Source organism: Ips typographus, linkage group LG6 (assembly GCF_016097725.1).
Source record: "Ips typographus isolate SLU linkage group LG6, UJ_Ityp_2.0, whole genome shotgun sequence".
NCBI classification, from domain to species: Eukaryota; Metazoa; Arthropoda; class Insecta; order Coleoptera; family Curculionidae; genus Ips; species Ips typographus.
In genome coordinates, this window is record NC_138427.1 from 1,401,968 (window position 1) to 1,425,007 (window position 23,040).

The following is a 23,040-nucleotide window of genomic DNA, read 5'->3' on the forward strand; positions in this document are numbered from 1 at the left end:
TATCACTGCTATCTTTGAATAAGTTGGAGGACGTGACGCCGAACCATTCTCGTAAGTTCCTAAGCCAGGATATTCTTCTCCTTCCAACAGACCTTCTTCCCACGATCTTTCCCTGGATTATGAGTTGCAGAATCTCATACCTTTGACCTCTCATAACGTCTCCGAGGTATTGTAGTTTTCTTTTTTTTACCTGCATGTAGGATCTCCACGCCTCTACGTTTGTAACATCTTGCGTCCATAGAATTCTCAATATCCTACGGTCCACATCTCAAAAGCTTCCAATTTTCGCTCGCAATATACGTTCAGAGTTCAAGCTTCTACACTATACAGAAAGACCGGGAATACATAGCATTTAAGGATTTTATAGGTTTATAGGTCCAGGCTCAATGCGAATCTTTATTTCTGAACAACAGTCCACAGAACAGTTAAAGAGCCATAGCTCTAGACTTTTTCCAGCTTTTCGCCTTCCACATACAGATCCTCATTTGGCACTTCAGTTTTGGTAACAATCATGTATTTGGTCTTCTTAACGTTGAGTGTTAGACCATATTTTCGACTAGATGTGATGACGTTATCAACATATTTTGAAGGTCGGACATGTTTCCGGCGAGAAGTACTCTGTATCGTCCGCATAGCGCAAACGTATTTTTTCACCTTGTTGACGTGATGTTAAAATGGGTAAAATTTCGGCTATAATTTTGAAACCGTTCAAAAAAATACCGTAAAAAATAGTTCAATCATTGTGGCCAATACATTTTTATTGCAACATTTGCGGCTCGAAACGGGTGCAAACTAGACATATAGGGGGCGCCCTATTATCCCTTTGCCTCGCACATATCCATATTTCACTTTTATGGAGCCCTGTTTATGCTTTTTTACTGATTCAGTGCCGTCACATTGAAGGGCTCTATTTTTTATTGGGCTCAAATGGGGTGTTTATAGAAATTTCTACCATGTCATAAGATTCCAGCGTTTTTCTGTGTACGTAAGAGTAAATTGTATTCACGACTATTGTGATGCTGCCCCCATCTCGCAAATAAAGGTGAAGGGCACAATAGAATTCGAGAAGCCTTTCAAACCAGCTGCAGGTAGGTTAGCTTAATCAAAACCAATTTAAGAAGTATTAGCTTCAGCCCGTATATATCTAAAACAAGAAGGGACGTATATTATAGGGGCGCCACGATACGATCTTGGACAAATTCTACTCTATTTAGTTGCTACCTTTAATAAGGTCAGCGACGTTGCCAAATAAATTTGTTGTTTGATACACAAGTTTCAAAAACTCTTTAAAAACTACTTCTAGGATAATATGACTTTTTTGATTGATACCTCCCACCTATATCAATTTGTAAGCAATAAAAGCGATTTTCTCCTGAAACTTTCGAATAATATCGCCGTTAGAATAAAATACGATCCCTCGGAAATAAAGCGCGAAATCTTTATAGACTGTAGATGCACATAACCTTATTATATGGCAGAAAAATGAAGATCTTTTATCCCTGTTCGTATAGCCAATTGCTCTTGGGTAAAGTAAACGTAATAGACTCGGCGAGAATTGATAGCCGAACTAAAGGTGAAAAGCGGTTGTGATCTCGCGTTAAACTTCTGGAAAGATTGGTTTCGTGCTCGGGAATTTCGATTTGCCACAAGCGAAAAGGTGCGAAGACTTTTTGTTTTTTAGTGGTTTATGTATTACATGGATCCAGTGATGAGTACATTACCAGTAAAGTAAATATTTTACTTTATCAGGAAAATTTGACCGGTAAATTACAAATACTGTGTTTCTGGCAGTTCAAATTTTGACCCCTCTTTTCTCCCTGACTATAAAAAAATTGAGATGTATTTTCAGGTTATTGGATAGAAAATTTAATGAGGACTACGAAAATGTGTTTAAAACAATAATTTTCTTACTTCAAGTGGGCTTTACAAGCAATTTTGTCCTTGACTGTCTTTCGTGTTCAAATTTCAGACCACAATTTCAACTGATTTATTTGTTGCACCAAACCAATTTTGCCTAAATAACTTGAAAACGGTCAAAGTTACAAAAAATTTACGAGAGATCAAAAATGTTCCTAATCAACTCCTTAACGTAACCTCCACCGTAAGTTTGCAGGACCGTTTTTGCTACCAGTATACAGGGTGTGCATGAAAAGTCTGATGATTTACTGTTATTATATTTTTGCTCAACACCACTGGAAAACGGAGCTCAATACGGCTAATTGGTTCAACCTCCTTTTTTTTTGCTAAATAACTCGGAAAAGGTGAAAGTTACGAACAATTTGAAAGAGAGCAAATATGTTTGTAAAGAACTGCTAAACTCATCGATGGAAGTTTCACAGTCGGCCAGTGCCGATACTATACAGACGGTGCATGAAAAATGTAATGATTCAGATTTAAGACTTTTCAAATTATAGGTCAATTAACCCATAAATTTACTGGTAGAATTGTTAAATTTTCCTGTCGCATTGAATTTTACTTTACTTTGCCGGTAAATAACCGGTCAATTTCTTATAATCACAAATTTTAAGTTTTGAAGTCAGTGGGATAAAATAATCGCTGTCTCTGTTAGAAGATACAGTTCTGATTGATGACGCTGCTATCTCGACGATGTCCGGCACATGACGGCGGCATATTGAGACTTCCTTCCTGACCGCCAGTTCCCCATAATGTGACTTAATGGTCGAGGCCATGTGCACCCCACTCTCCAATTCATTTCGGTAATTCTATTGATTCCATAAGAGGTAATAAAAGGTTAATGACATTATTTCTTTTATTGCTTCAATAAATTTGTTTTACTCTTTGCTGATCTTTAATCGAATCAACGTTGGATTTAATATCTCACTTTGTTAGATGGACGTTAAATTTGATTAGGAAAGTTGGTGGAAAAAAGTCAGGATTTTTATATGCAGGATAGTGCACTTGGACAAAGGTTTATTGGCGATCACTCCTGATGTCTTTGCCTGGACCGTAGTCATCACGATTTTATATTGAAGCCGTTCCAACCATATGGCACACATACACAAATTTCGCCGTTCCACCTCGAAATTATTCATAAAGTTTTGTAGAAAACGGCACTTTGTTTGTTGTTTTTAAACCTACTGTTAGCTTAGAGACCTGTTTCTTATTGATACAACTGCTTTATGCTATATACGTACGCAGATTTTGTATTATGAGAAACACCCGTGTAACCTACTTCCACGATTTGATGGTAAAGAGATACGTAAATATTTTGAGTTAGTGACATCCCGTAAACTTCCCTGTTATTGTAATCCCGTTCTGCGTACACAATATTGGCTACGTTTAATTGAAGTAGACGTGGTGACAGGCTGCGTTCTGCAGAACTGTCGATTTATCCCCAAAAAGTCCGGACAATTTAGCAGTGCCATAAATCAGATTAATACCGAGGCACTCCACTTATTAAATTAGGGGGCAAAAGGGTGCAACGAAAAATATTGATTAAGAATAGTACGATGCAATCACGAAAAAACTTACAATTGGCAAGTAAAACTGAAGAAATATACGTCTTAGTGGATGAAATTAAAGCGAGAATAAAGTAGAAGGTGATTTATTATTCTTTTATTTGCTCAATACACTGTTTATAAGTGACGGGGTATTTTTCGTTATTTATTTCTTCGACAAAACAATTTCTTAGCGAGCTTTCATTGAACGGAAAACTTCTAGGAGGTGTTCCCTCGATGCGCGTATTTATCAAACGGATTTATTTCGTTACACTCGTTCGACATCTCTCTTTCGCCAAAATTTATAATGTCCCCCACCACTTTGGAGGAAGTAATTTTATTTTATGACGGCATAAAAGATGAATGAACAAGGCAGATTTTTCAATTCGGTAAAGATTGACTGTATATCAACCTGAATCGGCTTGATATAAAAGGAAAGTTGCCATTAATTTCAAAATAAAAAATTGAAAAGTGTTTTTTTAAGCTGGTTTTTATTTATTTGAATTTTTATCAAACGCCATTAAAATCAAAATTGTTCTCCCGTGTATTCTCTTCTCTACTCTAATAATTGTCTTCACTGAGATATCGGACACTATTAGAAACACTAAAAAGTGTAGCAAACCAAATTGGAGCCAGTATGACCCTGTATATGCGTGATAAAATAATAGTTATTTTGGAGATACATTAAAAATGACAAACCACTTTACTGTTACTATGACCTTTTCCGTGAGCAGTTTACTTGAAATAATAATAACAAAAGCGGAATTCAAAGATTATCTTAAATTTACACTCACTGAGTATTTTCTTAAAATCCCCTTAAATTAGAGTTTTTTTTTTAAGGTTAAAGACTACATTTTCGGGTCACGTGACTGTTGTTGACTAGTTCCAACTTTTACAGTGTTGCCAGCTGCAAATTTAAATTGTTAGCTTTTTCAACTGTTTAAATGTAATTTACAGTGAGTTTTAAGTCTAACCTAACCTTCCAGTCCAAAAAAATGTTTTGTATTTTTGAAAACTTATATAAAACCTATAATATTTTTATTTCAAAACATTACTTGACAGTTGGTTGACCTGCGCATACTCTCAATCAAAATGAACATAATAAATTTGGCAAATTTCAATGAAATCCGTTGGAAAACCACGTCGTAATTGAAATAATTATGAACTTTGTCATTTTACTTTCTAAAATTTTGACGCTCTTTAACGACCAAACCGTACCACTAAACAATCAACTTTAATACGTCAATGAAAAACTCATTTCATTGGCTATCTACTGACATGTAAAATTTTATACAAAGTGTTGCAAATAAGCGTGTTATATACGATTTAGTGACAGGATGCACCACTAGTTAAAGGATAATTTGAACCTGTAAAATTAGGAAAACACGGTTACCTACAAAGTCTACCACGACGTAATGCTTTAAAATACATTAAAAACTATTTTTGCACATAACAATTTTGGTAATGGTCAAATTTGCCTGAAACACTGCCACAATCTTAATGGGTTCTGGTTCTGCCTTAGCAAGCTAGTCTGCTTATTGCAAGCGGATATCGCACTTAATAATTTTTTTTTAAACTATTTTGCTACGGCCCTGGATTTGACAATCACTGTGCTAGGTTTGTGCCGAATATCAGGGACGCACTTGCTCGATTTTTTTTAAATTGAGTGGTAACTGTCAAGAAAAAAATTTAATCAAGTTTGAAGCCCTCTAACGGCCAATCGGAGCAACCTATCAATACAAGCGGTCATATTTTTGGAAATCCATTATTTATTATTAAGCTATCCATTGACATATAAAAGTACATACAAAATGATGCAAGGGCATGTAGAGGACCTCAAAACGTCGAGTTACCATTTAAGGTTTTTTCAGATTCATGGTTAACGAGATACAGGGTGTTAAAAATATTGTTATTTTCTTTTTAACTCCCACAGAGGAATATGTCCAGCTATTGGCCATTAGAAAATGTCAATGTCACGTGAGCATTCAACCAATAAAGGCCAACATTTTCCGATTTTTAGTTGGAAACCAGTTTGCAGTTGCTTCTGCGAACTGAACAAAAACTTGTTTTGAGGTCCTTTACGTGCCTTTGCTCTGTGCCCTTTAGTTTGTGAATCATCCTGTATAATTTTCTTTTTAATTCAATATCAGACATGGTTGACGTTATAGCTAAATGAATTTAGACAATTTATATATTTGATTCTCAAAATCGTTGTACCTTAAGATTTGCTGGAGTATTTAAGAAATCCTGAGAGAGTATGAAAGTACTACAAAATGAGCCAAAACTCGCGTCTTTAGCCCTTCGCCTTTCCGAGATATTAAATTTCATAATACTCCTCATTATTCATTCATTCTTTTTTATTTTAAAAAATGCAAAGTTATGAGTTGCTTTTTTTGAGCTTACTTTACCTAATTTAATACCCTTTAAGCTATATGCCGTGTATTGAATATCTTGTGAAGCTAAATAAAAAATTTACAAAATTTTATTTTTTACTATCAAGAAAGAAGTGATTTTTGATGTTTTTTAGGTACTCTTCTTTTACCATTTTTCACAACAGCAATAAGCTCCTTCCATCCCACATCCTGGAATTTCGAGATCAATCTGCATATTGGCTTGAAACCTGCTTAAATAATAATATTATTAAATCAGTTTCTGAGAAGAAAATCAAATCATATTGATTCACGTCTGGTTTGTTTGGATTATTCACCGTGTTATGCTTATTTAATAGCAGGTTTCGTATAATTCCACATTTAGTGACACACAAATACAGTCCAAGGTGTGACTCATAAGAGATTGATTATTATCGTTTTGGTCCATACAGTGTCACCGTGCCGTAATTGTGTATGCAGATTAGAGGATGCCAGACACACGGCAATGTGTGTCGAAGCCCGGCTTAGTTATATTGTCCGATTAGTTCTGCAGGGGTGAATGGGGACCAAACTATACGTTCCCTTTGGCAGAAATGAATGGGTAAAGTCGACGACCTTTCACATGGGAGAGTTGTTGTGATTGGTAGCATTTTTGCAAAAAAAATCACATTTTGGTTTACAAATCGATCACAAAAGCGCCACAGGCGTTACGGGCACTCAGTGAAACAAACACTGTTCGGAAACTGAGCAGTTAAATCCATCTATCATAGCGGAAGGTAAGTCAACTATTAATAATTGTATTTATGACGAGAGACCGCATCATTGCCCCCATTTCTTCAGATGACGGACCGTCAGCGCCCGTTCGGCATGAGTCAGAGTATTATCGCACCCGACTAGCCCTGGTAAAAATTATTACTAATCCGCTTACCGTTTTTCATTCTGGCCGTTTTTTTGGTTCGTTCATGGAGAAATTAGCTCCGCAGATAATAAAAATAAAACGATTAACTCCAGTTGGATTAAACGTACACCAGAGAGTAATGGAGAATTGATTCAACTGCGAGCTTTGTTCCAAACTCTATATTGTTCACTTTTTTTTTATCAATTTTGCACCTACAATTGTTACGTCTAGAATTCAGAAAAAAATCCTTTAATTCCTTTTGAAAAAAACGTTGACGAAGGTGTGAAGTCAAATTAACAAAGCATTTCGCATCAGTGCATCTGCACATACGCCTGGTTGTGTGCGTAACGCGTGTCCGGTAAAATGACACTCTACCCTCCCCTAGTTCTAAATCAAAATTTTAGGGGAGCTCAGTTGACAAGCCACCCTCCCTCTGCCACTGCCCCTGATAGTTATACAAACTTCAGACAATCGCTCAGCATCAGCAAAAAAAATCTTGCGCATTTACTTAAGATCTTCCTTTTATGTAGCTCAAAGTATATTTGTGCAGTTTAAAAGCAAACAAAAAAGCTCCCACTCAAAGTTTTGGGGATCGTAATTGTGTTTACTAATTATTAAGCTATTTTCTTAATTTGATAACGCCCTCTGCACCACTTTTGAATTATTGAGAAAACATGACGAGGGTTTTTTGGATTCGTATCTAATTCGGGGCGACGGTGCTGCATCATTTCTTGTCGACAACGGTATTAACTAATGGAATTGTCGGTTTTAGGAGTATTAATTTATTATTCTTCTTAATAGCAGCGATAGCTTGAGTGTACGCAAATTCAATAGTTGACTAGGGTCCTGTAATTTATTTTTAAGAGGGATAAATGTCTTTTAATGAATATAGATTCACTTTTAAATAATGCTTTTAATAGAATTGGCAGTGGAGCTTTTGAGAAATCACCATCATCACGTGATAGCCAGTTCTACATATTTTGATTACCATTTTTAATTAAATTGTCTCCATACTATTGTTGATTGGGTCTTTCTTTAGAAAATGATAAGTAGAATAAATCAGCTGATGAGTCTGAGAATAAAACAATTTTTCTTATTATCAGGAACAAAAGCTAGTTTAAGAGAGTTTTTAACTGGATTTCAAGGATTTCCAAAAAGTTTTAATAGCTGAAATGCTGAAGAAAACCTAAGAATTGCGTTTTTATACACATAAACTGAAAACCTTATAGTTAGATTGGGAATAAGAGTTTAGATTGGGTCCTATCTTCCTTAGTAAGTGCTACAAAGACTTTAATTTTCACAACTGTAATGTTATTTAAAGTAAAGAGTACACATCCGGAAAGCGACTTTCCCTCCCTGAAACTGATTGCCTAAACTACGCTTTGCGGAAATATAGCACTTTTCGCACTTGTTAGGTAAATAACTCATTCAAGCTTTGATTTGCAAGCAGAAAGTGGTTAATTTCAGCTCTATAGTTCTGGTCCTAATCAGATACCCATAGAGCTTATCCAACTCTTTGATGATGATGTAATTGATATTCTTCTGGACCTCTTTGATCGCATTTATGGTAAGGGAGAAATTGATAAACAATGGCACTCATCCACTGTTGTCCTCATACCCAAGAAAATCCTCGGAAGTTGTTCATAAAGATTGTTTACAAAAGGATTTACAGAAGACTAGAAGAAGACATAAGCAATACACAATTTGGATTCCTTGGAAGGCTTGGAGGGGCTTGGGATCTTTTCCAGCGCTGCCGCGATATAAACCAAGAAGCGTGTTACATCGATTTCGAGAAGGCCTTTGACAAGGTGAAAGGTGAAACGTGACAAACTACCTCAGCTTCTCGTGAGCAGAAAATTGACTTAAACGACGTTAGAATACTTAGTAATCTAAGGGGTCAAAAAGCTAATGTAGCAATGGTAGAAAACCAACCAACAGAAGAAATTCGTTGTGATAATGAGAGAAGGTTGCATTCTATCATCGCTTCTATGTAACCTCTATAGCAAATAGATCGATAGCTCTATTTTTTAGAGCAACTCTAGAAGATGGATTAGTGGGAGTAGTTATAAATAGATAAGCATTTAATAATATGGGATATGCTGATGACACCGTCTTGTTAACGAGAGCAATTTTGAAGACACACAAATTAATAAAACCAAAATTCCTACAAGATCAAAACCATGCGAACCTGACGGTGGTAAATACCACGATAGACAATGTTTCAACATATAAATATCTAGGATAGAACAGTCGGGTGACCAAACAAGAGCAATAAGAACGAAGATAGATTTAGCCAGATCAATGTTTGTAAAAATGAAGAAGTTTTTTACGAGTCGGGATATTAACATGGAATTTAGGATGAGGATGCTGCGTTGGTACGTTTTTTCCGCGTTGTTGTACGGAGTTGAGAAAGAAAAATCACATCTACAAGCTACAAGGATTCAAATTCTGGTGCTAGTGCTACCGTAGAATGTGGCGTATTCCCTAGAGAGGCAGAATTACTAATAGAAGATAAGAAAGCTTTAATACCTCTGGATCATACTTACAATGAGAGGACAGAAATACACACTTCTCCAAATGATAGTCCAAGGAAACCTGTGATGATAGCCAATTTCCGATCGGACAAGAGTAGTCTAACAATCAGGTAGTTTTCTTCCAATTAAAATTTAAGGTAAAACAATATGGATATGTTTTATTATAATTTTTGTGAAGGCAGTTAAATGAAACAAAACTTTGTTCTACAAATCAAAAGTGTTCAAAATCCATCAACTGATCAGTCTAGTTAGTCCATAACTTTCTGACGGCAGAAACTTTTCCATTTTCTATTTTGCTATTACTAACTAACGGCTTTAAATGCATAATATAGATTAAAACCAATAAATCACAATCAACTTAGGGGTAAAACCGTCTAGAAAAGAACCGGTTCAAGTTTATACGTTTCTGTAACGGTTCACTTGCCGCACACGCTTGTATTGTTACCGGTGACAGATTTGTAGGTAGAGGGCGATTTGTTCTATTTACAAACTCAATGGATTCTTGTTTGCTTTGTATTTATGCGAATTTTATACACACCTATTGACAAAGCAACCCCCAGTATTGATTATTTATTTTGTTAGGTAAACCCATGGCGTCTGTCAATTTTACCCTGCTCGTGTATAGAAAAAACGTTAATTGGCCGAGCAGAAGCTTTTAATTAAAAATAAATGGCAAGAAGTGGGCACCGTGTTCGGCCAGCCAAAAGGGCAGTAAGGCGTAAACCCTTTTTTTACCTCGTACCTAGCCATTGTTCCCTTGTCCAGTGGCCCAAAAAGAGAAGGATGAATTATAACGCAGAACGAACGCCAAGCCTGGAAGTCAGGTAATTACTTTGCAGACAATACAATCAATTAATTATTTGTGACGCTTACCGCATCAGGTCGCACAGCATGGAAACTGGACCCACATTCATGGAGTTTGGAACTTCAACTTCCAGAAACAAAATCCAGGTTAGAGAGTTTCAAATCCTTAACTTACCTATATCGTTATTGTTACTAGACGTTTTCAACAAGACTTATTTACACTGGAAAATCCAGGAATAACATTCCAAGGTCGTCGACATAGACGGTGATAAACGTGCAAAAGGACTGAAAGGACACAGGACTTCCCTTGTAAGAGACATCTATTAATATCACTTTGTTCCTTTTAATTTCGATCAATGACTTGCCGAAGCATAATGGTGTGTCTCTAATTGATTAGGTAACAATTCCTACAGGGAAAATCTCTTTCAAAAGCCTATAAGGTAATTAAATTCCGTCACGGATATGTTTGGTGGCACGTACTTCAACAAAACAAACTTCTACAACCTTTGGCTTGCGAAAGTCAACACACATTAATCAGGAAAAAGTGAACTTTAGCTATAATTTCCTGCTACTAAAATTGTTATTTTATCCCGGAACTGCATTAACATAAATCTCCAAGAGAGGGAGTGTATTGTTGCTCGTTCAAAACGAAGAATAGGTGAACAATTAAAGTGCTATTCTTCTGCACGTGGTTCGATAAGCGTTCACTCGTGCATAGAGACGGGGTTGAGTATCTCTAAACAGGTCCGTAATCACAGTTTTTTCATTTAAAAATTATTTCCGAGAAAAGTTGAAGCAGGGAGTCAATCTTAGAGTGAGAAAGAAAGTCTGTCAGAGCAATATAACGACGACATTTATTAATTATACTACTCCACCATGTAAACTCTATTCCACAGGTCTTAGAAGTAAACATATAGAGTGTTTCTCATAAAGTAAAATTGTAACAAGGTTTCTTTTGAGTTTTGAGAGTCTTTTATACTGCTCTAAGTAGAAGACGTTTTCTCTCAGTAACGATGACTTAAGATAGAATTCCGAAATCTTCCTAAATGTTCGTAATCACTTATCTCAAAAGTGAAAGTGAGTGGCGAATGAGTTAAAAATGAACAGAGCAGATAGTTCACTCATCTGCAAAATAATTAGTAATATCTTTAAGATTTTGTTATTGTTTACGATACTTTAGTTTCAGTGGGTCTGCAAAATATCTGTACAATATCCTACCACAAATTCCTGATGTAAAAACATTACTTTTTATAATGTAAAAGAGACTTTTATAATGTAGAGAGAATTAAATTGAAAAGTATTTTGAAGTTGGAGAAAGAGTAAAATCAATCCAAATGCTTATTTCAACTTAAAATCTCAAGTGAAAATGACCACAATTGAAACATTTTTAAATTGATAATTGTCATAATTTACAATAAAGTAAAAATTTGATCATAGTTTACCCTCTAAATCTAAATTTTATTATCACATTTATAGATAAGAACAATTACACATTATAAAAATGGGATATTAACCATAATATCATTTAGGTTAAACTGGGCAGTTTTAAATAAAAATAACAATTTTATTTAACCTAACCTAACCTATTAAATAATGGTCAATTTTACCACTTTTGTCATAAAAAAAGTCAAGTAAAAATGCGCTATTTATAAATTTTTAGTAAAATTGTAATTTAAATTTTTTTGTTGAAAATCAGGTTTTATGAAGTATTTACTAATGTATTAATTTATTCTAACAATTTTTAGTGTGTTTTTCAACTTAGAATATGGTCATATTAAATTTATAATAATTAGATCGATATTAATTAGATACAAGTGTGGTTTAGAAAATAATTTATAGAATAGGCAACGTTGCATTTTTAATACCTTTTTTAGTAGCACGTTATTGTGAAAAATATAGTTAAAAGATCAGTGGTTTTCAGATTCAAAATAGGATTGTATTTTAAAAAATTCTCAAAATTACTTTAAATGAAGTTTTTAGAAAAAAATGATTGTCAAAAATAAATTGCTTAGATATACTAATTGCATCAGATTCTTTTAGTTATAGTTTTTCGCTCATCTCTTTAAAAATGATTTTTCCTCACCAGTTAATTGATCTTTTTCGGTTATTGCTTTATATTTATCATAAAATAAACGTTCTTGGGTTTCAGTGGGTAAAATAAACGAATTTAAAACAAGTCAAATTAGTTTAAAAAATAATATAAATACGGTCCTGTACACCGTGTTCTAATCCTTCCTAACCTTTCTTTTCAACTTTTTTGTGCTGTCAGAGTCGTTAACAATTTTGAACTAATTAAATTCTTTCGTTTCTGGAAAAAAGGGGTACAAAACCCAATAACATACCGTTAAAGTTTGTCCCTCTTGACAAAAACATCGAAGTGGACTAGAAAAGTTGTAAGTGAGCGCCAAATTGCGATAATTCAAATCAAAAAGATTTCGAAAATTATATACAAGAAGTTGCATGGCGCCTGTGCCCATTGTTACCCTATTGTGGTCCGTTTCCACCGTATCCAACTTCAGTGGATTTTTCGCATTACGACCACCGACCAAACACATAATTTTCATTTATATGGTTTACGACTAAAGTAGAAAAGTTCGAACTGACCGGAAGTGAAATTCAATGGAAACGTGCAAATAAGTGGAATATTTATTTTCATTATATTTCGCTTTTGGCTTTGCCATTGTTATTCCTCTTCAGCGAGGCAAGTTCAGAAGGTCGGATTTTGTGTTCGAAAATAAAGAGGCAAAGTTTTGTTTGGTGCGCAATTTTCGGTTTGGAAAGTTTCTTCCAAGACAGTTCAATTCGTAATGACAGTTGACGTGAAGATCTTCGGTAATGATTTACCAATGGAAGCCATAATTTTCCAAGTTATTTATTACTACCCATCTCTAGGGACTTTATTACCTTATAAACGTACCGTCAAATAAAATATATTGTTTTTTTCTTGGACTATACCTTCGATATGTCCAATAAAAAGATTTCCCTTATTGGGGGAATTTATGACCGTGTGATGTGGAATAATAAATTGACCCCACAAAGTTATCGGGGTTATTTTTAAGAATCTTTTGCCTGGGGAAATAATCCATATTTACTTACGTATATGAAAATATAATAATATGAAGGTTAGGGTATCTTCCCTCTGACAACATTCCGCTTTTAATTGCGTATACATGAATGAATTTCATATTAATTTCTGATTATGCCGGGCACAAAGGTTTAATATTACCATAGCCTCTAATAAGACCTGTAATCCGTACTCACATGGAAATAATCAGCGATTATTAGCACGCCCCGTCCCATTTTGGAACCGTTCCGAGCCATGCAAATTTACTCTCGGGGAAATTTTATTTTTTAATTTCGGTCCTGATATTACACGCGCATTTTGCGTAAAACGCTTTTGACAACCCACACAAATTTGCATAATTTCTTTATAGATTACATAATATGATACTCCACGGCACGATTCTCTCTCACATATTACAGGAAAAATAAATTGGAGAGATAACGTTAATTTATCTATATTCACTTGGTGCGGACACCCTAAAAGATGGCCACTAAACACAAATCAAAAAGACAATATTTCCCTTTATTAGCGCTGTCATTAAATTATTTTTATTATCCCTAATTTGTGTTATCTGGATGTGGGAGAACTTGAGAGTAAGTTCGGGGAAGTTGGTATCACGTATCTGGGGACCTTTCCTCGGCCAGTTGGCCGTATTGTTTGGTCATTAGACCGTCTTGGGCCTGTGCGAATAGGGCGATATGGTTATTTATCTTAAGAATGTTACCGCAAAGTGATCTGTGCGGCCGACAGGATGCCACTCGGGCACAACGGGACGACTTTATGAGGAAATGAGGACAAAATTAATTGGACACTTACGTCTCTTTATTAACTTATTTTAGGCTTGATTATCACCACCCTTATTAAATATGTTATGGGAAATGTTATAGCTTAGGCGGTTAAATATATTATTAAGGGTTTTTAACTAGAAAACAGCGCAATAATTAGAGGATAATATCAAGCATCAGGATCGTCCTGAATTTATTTAAAAAAACCTGCAATTCTGCATTTCTGCAATTTCCTGTTGGTTTTTTTAATAGCTACAACTTAGTGATGGACGTAAATTTACCGTGGATATTTACCGGTAAGGTAAAGTAAAATTAGAGTAAACTTAAAATCCCAAAAAAAAAAGATTAAGATTTTAAAGAATTTGTAATTCACCAGTAATTTACTGACAATTGTCTAAATATCTGTAATAAAGTGTAATCATAGCAAATTCTAGGCAAATTTTGATATTAGTGACAGACCTCATGTGGTTTTTGGATGATAATTTAGTTAGGTAATGACCTCTGTCAAAATAACTGTCATAACTCTCACAAACACGTTTCGTATCGAATACTGCAAGAAAACTGATTTTTGCAACTTTTGAGCACAGTTTGACGGTCAGAGATAAAATTGCTTGTCAAACCTACCTGGAGTAAGAAAATGACAGTTTTAAGTACATTTTTGGAATTCTTTCTAAATTTCTTATCCAATAACCTGAAAAAACACTGCAAAATTTAGTACAGTCAGTGAGAGAAAAGCGGTATCAAAGTTTGAACTGCCAAAAACACAGTTTGAAAGAACACTTAAAGATAAATCCGCTTGTAAAACCCACTTGTAGTAAGAAAATGACTGTTTTAAGCACGTTTTTGGAATCCTCATTAAATTTCCTATTCAGTAACCTAAAAAAACACTACAAAATTTGGTACGGTGAGTGAGAAAAGCTGTGTCATACTTTAAACTGCCAAAAACACAGTCAAGAATAAAATCGCCAGTACGACAACTTGAAGTATGAAAATGACAGTTTTAAGCACATTTTTGGAATTCTCATTAAATTTCTTATCCAATAACCTGAAAAAATCATTACAAAACTTGGTACAGTGAGAAAAGCGGTGTCAAAGTTTGAACTGCCAGAAGGACAGTTTGCTAGGACAGTCAAGGACAAAATAGCCTGTAAAACCTACTTGGAATAAGAAAATGACGGTTTTAAGCACATTTTTGTAATCCTCATTCAATTTCCTATCCAATAACATGAAAAAACATTACAAAATTTGGTAGTCAGTGAGAAAAGCGGTGTCAAAATTTGACCTGCCAGAAAGACAGTTTGTTAGAACAGTCAAGGACAAAATCGTCTGTAAAAGCTACTTGGAGTGAGAAAATAGGCACATTTTTGGAATCCTCATTAAATTTCCTATCCAGTAACCTGAAAAATCTAGATCCAAATTTGAACTGCCAGAAACACAGAATTTGTAATGGTGGTGGTAATGTACTGATCAAATATTGCTAACTAAAGTAAAAGATTTACCAGTAATTTACTATCACTACTAAAATTGGTAACATTATTTTTAAAATATTAAAACTAAAAACAGATTGTGACTGTAATACATTGGCGTTGGCCCACTGGTTTCTTATGTCAACTATCTCAGTTCGACAAGTTTGTCCGAAATCGTCCGGCCGAATCTGATATGAGGGATGAAGGGGTTGTTTTCGTGGTTAGCAAGCGTTTCGACCACCCTCAGACTTATCTCTATTGCCTTATTGTCTCAAGGAAAACAAGAGGTCTTGGCTTCTGGGGATTGGGCCTTACTGGTCCTATCTTGGCCGGTAATGTACGCTGTTTCTGTTTGTATCGCGGTTTGGCGGGCAAATACTCGTACCGCGTTCCTAAAGGAGCCTATTTCCGCGATAAGGACGATTATACTTTAGTTGCAACACCCCCTTTCTTATCAAACTTTGCCCTAAACAAGTAAATGAAACCTGGATCTAGTTTGATTTGAATGGAATTTGAACCAGGGAATACTGGTAAAAAGTTTCGAGGGGATGTCCGGTCCAACAGGAAATGAGCCCACGGTCAGTCTGGCTTTTAGGGACAAAAAATATTATATTTTGCAGCCCTCAATTTTGAGAATATTTCAAAATTGCCTGAATCTCCCGGAGGGAAACGTGATATAGAAAAACTTTGACATAAGTCCGTAAAGCGAAAGAGAGAGAGTTGCACAGACCGTAAACATGTAATAAACCGGCATTTTATTATATATAGACGCTGCAGGGAATAATAAACATAGTCTATAATATAACATGGCGGATGTAGCTACATGTATAATGCAAATACCGAGCGAACTTTAATATTAATAAAGAAGAACGGTATTAGTGGGCTGACATGGGCCATGTCGCATGTAATATTTACGTGATTTGCCCTATCTCCTTATGAAATATTTTCAGGAAAACTTTTGTAAATCGTCTTAATTAAATTTCAAAAATTGTTTCGGGAATTAAAACTGTTAATGGAATGGTGGCAGTTAATATAATAATAGCAGAAACTGAGCGGATCTATTACATTCCATAATTTTATTAATAGCATCAACTCTAAAGGGCACAAATCTAATAAACCAAACATCGCATCTATCCCCTGCATCACCCTTTTGTGTGCGTTCTTTCGCTCCCACGATCCGTTCGCTAAATCAGATTTGCGCTTAATGCTTTTTTAACGTCTAAAGGTAATAAATTGTAGCCTCACTCTGCAGAATAGACAACTGGCCCATGCACAATACCGATATTATTGAATCTAATTATAAAAAATAAATCGCTCGCATCGACAAAAGGGCTGCCCCCTGCATGTGGGAATCACGGGGAGAGCAAACAAATGAATCATTGTCCTGGATTTGGAAGGTCGCGTGGCCGAAAGTAAAGATCTGTCATTGAGCACGTGCAAAAGGTACGGCCGGACCTGGGGTGACATCGGCCACGGTAGAGTGGAGATAACGAATACGATGGAATGATTTTCCACGGGTGTCCTGCCAAATCGGCTCTGCCACCCCCTCTGGGGTTGGATTGCGTAATTGGGGGACTGCCATTTTGAATACATTCTCATCTAATAGATCTAAAATCGATCAAACGCATCGGGGAAAACTTTTTCCGCCATAAGTGTCGCAAATACTATAAACAATGCCGGAATTCGACGGTTTCGACTAACTAAAGTCATCAAAAACTTTCACCCTCATTGTCGTGGATTAGTCAGACATCCAGACCAAAACTTTATGAGGATATAACTATTTTATTATCTGATATACACTTAAGAGTTAATGCGGGCGTAAATCAGTAACGCTAAAAATTGATTACGTGGGTAATGAAATGGTCTATTTTACTGCAAATCGTTAATAAACTAAGGTGATTAATATGTCGATATAATACACTTCTTATAGAGTTGTTTTGTTGCTTTCAGTATTTCAAAATTGTACTGTCAAAACCATTCGTTCATAAAGTCACAATATAATATATATTACATAACAAGTGTTAATAAAAAATGTAGTAAACGTAAATACGACTTACCTATACGGTTGTTTATAGTATATTACTTAACTAGTGCTGAAAGAAGCATTTTACGCACAAAATGAGTGTATGTAATTGAGTACGTAAAATGCTTTACCGCTCGTGTGTCGTACTTTACCTACGACCAAGTGTAAAGTTTTGTGTGTGCAACTTACATAGGCAAGCGTAACATTATTGCAGTGTATTGGGATCTCGGAAACCGTAAGAGCTGCAGAGTCGGTTAAATGGGGAAAGTTTGAGAGAATTTTATGTGAAACTTATTTCTGGTTTTCAAATTAAATTATCTTTCTCCGTTTTCCAGAAAATTGGAAAAACGTCAGAGGCTGCATTTTAAGTAATTATTGCTTACAGCTCTTTAACAAGGCCAAAGAGAGTTTTGAAACTAAATTCATTTCTTGTTTTTCTCCTTGTATTATTCCCATATTACTACATCATCAAGAGACCTAATGAGAAATATTATTTATCTACTACTAGCACGGTAATGATCCATTACATTCTATTATATGGCTTATTGCATTTTTGTACCTGTTGATTATAGTAAATCTGGCACTGTGCGTAATTGAAAACTATGCGTAATTGGCTATTTACACTAGCGATCCTGGTCTACTTTGTAGCTTCCTATGAACTACTTATGAAACTTCAATTCAATTCATTTGGAACATGTATCAAAATCATTAATTTGATTGTTAACAATGGGATTTTAGCTATTTACTATGATACGACTTAAAGAATGTTACGCTAAGTCTACAACAACAGTGGATATAGTTTGTGATTGATAAAATTATTATCAACTTGTAATAGAATATTCTCTTATAAAATAATTATCTTAGAAGCTAAAACCGAGACAACGGAAACATTAAATTGTAACATCTACTACAACGTTAAAAAATGGCAAAATAAATGATCCGGTTGCTTTCAAAGAAATCGGGATAAAAGTTGCCGAAAGGATGAATAAAATTCGGGATAATTGAGATGATGAATGCTCTCCTCTGTATGCGTGTAATAAATTCCCGGATCGGGAATTATAAACCGGCATCAGTTTGTTAACATGTATACTGTTACACACGTTACATTTAAAACACGGTCCGCTTTTAAAATACCCAACATAAAGGCGCTTTTCATCCCGAGGGAGGTTCTAAGGAAGCTTGTTTATTAAAAACTATTCACCTTTGTGTGTATGTGTGTGTGAACCCATTAAAAAAGTAATAAACAAAATTTTACCACTGGTTTGACGATTGCCGGTGTTTATTTTGGGTTTCCATAGGCGTAACCGTGGAACTATGGTCTCGCATGGATGAAATAATGTGGAAAAGAAACGAGGGTAGGAAGTGATATTCGTTTTGTTTGTCGTTGGCGTTATTCCAAGAGGCTGTTCAGTGGATCAACCGAACCACAACCCGAAGACAATTGCTTGTCGACAAATTTGTTTCCAGAAATTGTTTATCGGTCGAGGCGGAAGATTTTTGACTTACTGCTCAATAAAGTGAGCTTAAGTGGCGCTTTAAATTTGCCTTATTGTAGCGGTTTGTTGTTTCATTAAAACGCCCTAGAGACGTTTTATTTCTGGTTAGTTTCAGCCAAGAAATGTAATTGAGAAAAGATTCATATGAGAAAGCTTTCTGGATAACGATCGGCAATTACATTGTACATAAAAAGTGTTTAGTAAACATTCATTAGAATCCTACACAAAACTGCATTTTCATATATTACTCACCACTGAAAGGAAACAGATAAATAGCCAGGAAATGACCGTGGCAGGTTGTGGGATGAGCTTTTTAAATTTTTGAATATCTCTGTACCGGCAACAGGCAACTAAACGATAACTCTAAGCCTCGACGATTAGAAAACAACAGTAAACTGAATATCGCCAGTTGATATATTACCACTTCGGCTTATCTACGTTAACACTTTCAGGATAGGGCGTGTTTCAAAAACTCATTTTAATCGTCTTGTTTGCTGACAGACATCGCTTCTTTCATTAACATGGGGCCGAAAGTTGCAATAACCTGCTGGCTCATATCCTGTTTTTAAAGCTTGGACTTTTCGAATTTAATTCCGGTCGTATGTGAATGAGCAACTTCGTTTTGATTATGTCTGGTTTTTTACTCTAAGTTAGCTAAGAAGCTTTAAAATATAAACCAAAAACTATACAGGGTGTTTTAGGTTTTATGATCAAGACTTCAGAGCCTTAAGTCTTGAAATCAGGAAACTAAATTCTCTAGAGAAGTGTTGATAGAATGTGACAGAAGAAAGGTTTCTCCTATAATTTGTCTGCAAAGTCTTAGTTTCCAATATACAGGGTAATAAAATTATAAAATATATTGTTTTTTTTTTTCAAACTTTTAAATATTTTCATACCAGAGTTCGGAAATAAAAAAAACAATATTATGATATTAAACTTTTTTTTTTACCCTGTACAGTGCTATCTCAGAAACTATTATCGATATACATAGAGTTGATATAAAAATTTGACTTTTTCGGTTTTTGTCGGATATCTCCAAAAGTAATGGAAATTTTTTGATTTTTCTTACGAAATTATTTAGCAATAAAATGCGCAGCTTTGCCTCAATTTCACTATAGCTCTATCAACTATAGTTTCTGAGATAGCAATGCTAATGCATCGAATTTGTAACGTAAAATGTGCTTTTTTAATCACGCCTGAAGCCCTGTATAGTAATTGAAATAGTAGTTTTCCTAATCAGTGCGCAAAATTATGTTTTCCCGCACGTAAAAGCAGTTCGGATAAGCTTTAAGTGCGGAAAAACTACTTTGCGCACGTGTTAAGAACAATATTTTTTCTACGAATGAAATATCCATATATTTTGTTTTTAATTTTAAATTTGTATTAATAATTTTCTCGCATATGCTACTTGGCATATGACGCAAAAATAATTTTTGGATCTTCCTCTATGAATGCACATTGGTTTGCTCGCCTTGTCAAAAACTAATTTTTACCTGATTTTTAGATGTTAGTTGACAACAAGTCAAGTATTATCTTGAACTTAAATTTAAACGTTTTTCATTCAGTAAGTAATTTAAAAGATCGTCGAAAAGCAATTACCATTTAAACGAAATGTGAAACTAATAAAAAAAAGGAAGCTTGAAACTAAAAAGAATGACAAACGGGACGAGAGACATCCCCGAGATTGTTGATGTTATCTTTAAACTATCCCAATTCCAGCGGGCTTCGAGGCGCCCAAAATGGCGATACGCGACCCCCGATGTCTGCTTACTTTATCCCTCGAGTGCGAAAAAATAAACAAATTTTTATAGGAAAGTAAACGAAAAAAAGTACAAAATCGTGTGTGGCCTTCTCCGCGACGCATATAAATCTCCTGCTAAAAGAACCTGATTCGACAAGATTTAAATTTGATTTCGCAAATTATGGAATGGAAAAAGTATAAAAAAATAAATTGACCGTTTGTAGGAAATGGGATGCTGTTGAGGCTGTTTACAATAAACTTTTGTTTCGTCTGGGTGAGTGGAATTGGTCGTGTCAAGGGGTGAAAACATGACCAAAAACCTTGAAACACTTTAAAATAGATCAAAATGATAAATGGGACTTGCTTTAATATCGGCGATCCCATCGTAAGAGACATCGGTGAGCTGATGGCAATATTTACGTCGATTTAGGTTGGCATTACCGGACGATCTATCAACGTACGAGAGCGTTTTTGCAGCAGCTTAGTTTGGAATTTTTCAATTTTTTCTGTCTTTAAGCTTAGTGCCAGGTTTTCAATACCTACCAACCACCCCCTCCTATAATATTACCTTTTAAAAACCCTAATTGTACTGATATTTAAGTCACTTAAACCAATTTTTTGAGAAGAGCGTTTGCGAAAACTGCCGATTAGGCAACCGACATTACGTCCAGTAAAAAAAACGGCAATATGTGCGATCACCATACGCTGCGGTTGATGTCAATGCACAAATAATGACGATTATGGGAAAAGTAATTTTCCCCCTCATTTGCATACTTAATAAAAGTCATGCCCTACTACAAAGTGTACGTAATATGCCGCATTGAACCTGGACGTATTTTAACCTAGGCAGTTATTAGTTTTTCAAAGCGCTAGTAATTAAAAGTGACTATTAAGTACAGCTAAAATGCAAGTATCAATGGAACTTTAAGAAAAATAGTTCAGTTGTCTTTTCCCTAAGATTTTTGTATACAGGGTAAGCCAAATAGGGTTTGAGGGAATTTGTTTATCTTTATAGGTACAAATCTTTTGGGCGCCATTTACTTTTAATACATTATTGAAAAGTAGTGATGGGTAAACTACAGGTAAAGTAAATATTTTACCAGAAAAATTTGACCTGTAAATTACAAATACTGTGTTTCTGGCAGTTCAAATTTTGACACCGCTTTTCTCACTAACTGTACCAAATTTTGTAGTGTTTTTTCAGGTTATTGGATAGGAAATTTAATCAGGATTCCAAAAATGTGCTTAAAACTGTCATTCTCTCACTCCAAGTGGGTTTTAAAGGCGATTTTGTACTTGACTGTCCTTTTAAACTGTGTTCCTGATAGTTCAAACTTTGAAACCGCTTTGCTCACTGACTTTACCAAATTTTTTTCTTTTTTTCCGGTTATTGGATAGGAAATATGATGAGGATTCCAAAAATGTGCTAAAAACAGTATTTTTCTTACTTCAAGTGGGTTTTACAGGCTATTTTGTACTTGACTGTCCTTTTAAACTGTGTTCCTGGCAGTTCAAACTTTCACACCGCTTTGCTCACTGACTTTACCAAATTTTTTTCTTTTTTTCCGGTTAGTGGATATAAAATTTAATGAGGATTCCAAGCTGTCATTTTCTTACTCCAAGTGGTTTGGACAAGCAATTTTATCCCTGTCAAACTGTGTTCAAAAGTTGCAGAAATCAATGTTTAGAAAAGTTTTCTTGCAGTGTTTGATACAAATCAATAAATAACAAATTAAAACAGCTTTAGTCTTTATTTTTCAATATTTTATCTTGACAATATTGACCGAATCATTAAATTATTTAAAAAAATTTATATTAATTTATCTTGATACTTTACTACAAGATTAAATAAAATTAATTCAGAAAAACTCAAAATGCTGCCCAGTTCTGGCACTTTTAGATTTTTTTGATTTTGTTAATTATCTGTTTTGCTTTTCCAGAACTGCGACATTCTAGTTTATTTTCACTGCCTAATGTAAAACGTATAAAACTCAAAAACTCTGCATTTTACAAAAATCAATTGAAACATCCCTCAAAATGATTCTCGTTATTTCTTAAACTAGCTTTACGTCAACGTCAAATTAACGGTAATTATCAATAGCTTAAAATAAAAACGGATAAAGTAAAGTTAGATTACACAGAAACGGTTTTTAAGGTAACACTTATGTCATTCTGGCATTTATTTTTCATTTGGCTTTCTTGTCTGGTGTAAAATGTGGAAAATCAAGTTTTGAATAAGTATTAACAAAATCTATTTAAAATACACGAGTTGTGGAAAAATTGTAAGGCTATTTAAAACATGGTTTTACTAAATGTTTTGTTAATTTTGAAGCTTAAGATTAATATAAGATTTATTAAAGGAATGATACATAACTAGTAAACAAAAAATGACGATACAACTT

At 34.8% G+C, this 23,040-nt stretch overlaps 1 protein-coding gene and 1 long non-coding RNA gene across 4 annotated transcripts in view; one reads left to right on the forward strand and one right to left on the reverse strand.

Annotated features, from left to right (window-relative positions):
- Positions 1-23,040, reverse strand: part of zfh1 (Zn finger homeodomain 1) — a 200,471-nt gene that overhangs the window by 70,305 nt on the left and 107,126 nt on the right. The window lies entirely within an intron of this gene.
- On the forward strand, positions 9,793-12,102 carry LOC145730717 (uncharacterized). The gene is made up of 4 exons (XR_014178666.1): positions 9,793-10,083; positions 10,141-10,210; positions 10,260-10,372; positions 10,461-12,102. It is a non-coding gene; the product is annotated as an uncharacterized LOC145730717 (long non-coding RNA).